Genomic DNA, 2,560 nt, shown 5'->3' on the forward strand with positions numbered 1-2,560 from the left:
GGAGGGGGAGGACACCTGCAGAGTGGTGGATGGGGGGAACAGCGGGATGGGCGCCACAGCTTGGAGATGGGGCCGGGCATCGGGACAGCCCCTGCCATGGAGGGCCTGGTCTTTTTAGCGGTGGCCCTTCCCCTTCTTCTTCCCCTGGCCCTTCCCGCCGGCTGGGAGGACTCCCCCCAAATCTGAGGGGGTGATAGACGTGGCAGCAGTGGAGGTCACCCCGGTGCCCGTCGCTGTGGTGCCCCCAACGGGGGCGATGCAGATTTTGGCAGCGGAGGTAGACGCTTGGGGGGGTGACAGCGGGGCCGGGGGGGGAGGGGGAGCTCGGGCTACTGGAGAGGTCTCACCCGTCTCATCCCCCGCCATCATGAGCAAGGAGGAAAGGGGAGACACCAAAAGGAGGAGGGAGAGGAAGCAGGCGACCACTCCTCCCCGCTAGGCTGCATGCAGGGAGGAGGGCGCCAAAGGGGTGGGCTGGACGGGGGCAATCAGGGTTAGGGGTTAGTCACGACACAGGTGGAAATTCCGGCTCCTCTGGGTGCACGATGGGGGGCAGGATTCAACAACAGTGAAGGTGCAGTGAAGAGGGTTTTGCAACTGAAATGGGGAGTTGCACAAGCGCATGGGATGGGGCATGGGCACATGGAGCGAGGGGCTAAGCGGTCTGGGGGTGAACATGGAACCAAGGGGCTAGCTTCAGAGGCTGGGGCGGGGGCAAACAAACAAAGGCTGCAGAAGGAAATGGCGGGGCAGGCAAACAAACTGAAGCTAGTAAGGGGCTGGAGCAAAAGAGGAGGCAAGCAAGTGGCAAATGGGGCAGGTAGTAAAGGGCAAAGCTGGGGGTAGGCAGTCCGGGGGGGCACATGTGCCCATGTGCACTTGCACAAGTCTTTTTTAGCTTGCTGCTGCTTCTGGCCCAAAGGGTGGAAATAGGGCGTGGCAAGCCAAGCAAGCAGCTGAGGCCAGAGGCAGGAGCTGAGGCAGATGTTATACAGCCAGTGGGGGTGGTGGAGGGGGCAGCGGTGTAGTAATAGTGGTGGGGTTGGGGGGACACAGATGGATCGGGGGCAGCTCCACGCCACACCCCAGTGTCCCTACAAACACAGTCAAAACCCCCACCGCAAGAGCACAGTTTGAAATTACTCAGTCTTAGGGCCCCCTCCACGGTGGTCTGCAAAGTCTTAGGTGCTGCCCCACTGGCAGATGATCCTCTTCTTCTCCTCCTCGGGCTTCAGCAGCTCCAGGCAGGGCCTCTGCAGCAGCAGCAGCTCCAGGACTCCAGGTGGTCGTCAGGCAGGCAGAATGGACCCCTCTCAGGTGGTGGTGCTGGTGGTGGTATCCACAACAGCAGTGGCTGGGGTCCCTCATCCTCCTCTCTGGGGAGTGGGCTAGCAGCCCCCCCCAGGGTTGCAGTTGCAGCAGTAGCAGCACCCAAGAATGGGGGGTCCGTAGTCAAGTAGCAGAGAATGGGGGGTGTCTGGCCCAGCCAGAGGAGCAGCTGGAGCAGCAGGGAGAGCTTAGGGCCTAGCAGCAGCAGGAGTAGCAGCTTCCCACCTCCCTCCAAGCTAGAAGGCTATGGGAGAGTCGTCTTATTGGGATCCGGGAAGTGGGCGGGCGAAGCCCGTCCACTGCTAAAGGGTCCCCCCAGCCTAAAAGGGGGATCCACAGGACCTAGATACCCAAAATTCCGGGGGACAACTAATAAAAGAACAGGGACAGGAGTGCGGTCAAAGGGTCAAAAGAAGGGAACCGGACGGGACACCGAGCAGAGAACCCCGGACAGAGCCCACTGCTCCTCAAAGGCGTCAAGGGAGTCAGAGGACGCCGCCCAGAGGAACTCTGCTCGGATACGTGAACGGACCGAGGATCGGAAATAGGCCCCACAGTCACAGGAGACTCCATCGGCCAACCTCCTCACTCTGGTTGTAGATGGCCATTTTAGCTAGGGCCAGGCGGAGGTTGACCAGGAGATCCCGGACTTTGTGGGGCCACGGATAGGGAGTGCATAAATGAGAAGGTGAGGGAGAAGTGCAACCAAAAACGTAATAAGATATTGGTGAGGAGCCGGAATAGGGCTGCAGCCTGGCACACTCCAGGTAGACATGTGCCAGGGTATCCTCACGCCGCAAAAGGGGCAGGTGTCTGGGATTGTGGTGAACCGCGCCAAGTACACGCCCGTGCTCACGGCTCCGTGAAGGAGCCGCCAACTGACATCCGCCGGGCTTTGGGACTAAGATGGAATATAGGCTGGCCCACCGGGGCTCTCACCCTCCAAAGGTGGCAGGAGGTCCGCCATTTTGTATCGGGGCGGGACACGAGGGTGCGGGCGTGAAGGGTGTGGAACACGAGCGTGTAGAGATGTTTTCTTGGCGCGGTTTGAAAACAGACCGGCTGCATCTCGTGCAGCCGGCTTCTAGTGAAGGGGTGAAGGGATGGGTTGGGTCCACGGGGGTGGGGTCCAATTAAACGGTCGGGCGGGGGGTCGGGGGGGGGCGGGGCGTGCCCTCGTGCAGGACCCGGTCGAGATAAACCCGAGCAGCGGGCGGCAAAGCGGCCTTCA

The sequence above is a fragment of the Dermochelys coriacea genome, chromosome 1, assembly GCF_009764565.3.
Source record: "Dermochelys coriacea isolate rDerCor1 chromosome 1, rDerCor1.pri.v4, whole genome shotgun sequence".
Lineage (NCBI taxonomy): Eukaryota > Metazoa > Chordata > Testudines > Dermochelyidae > Dermochelys > Dermochelys coriacea.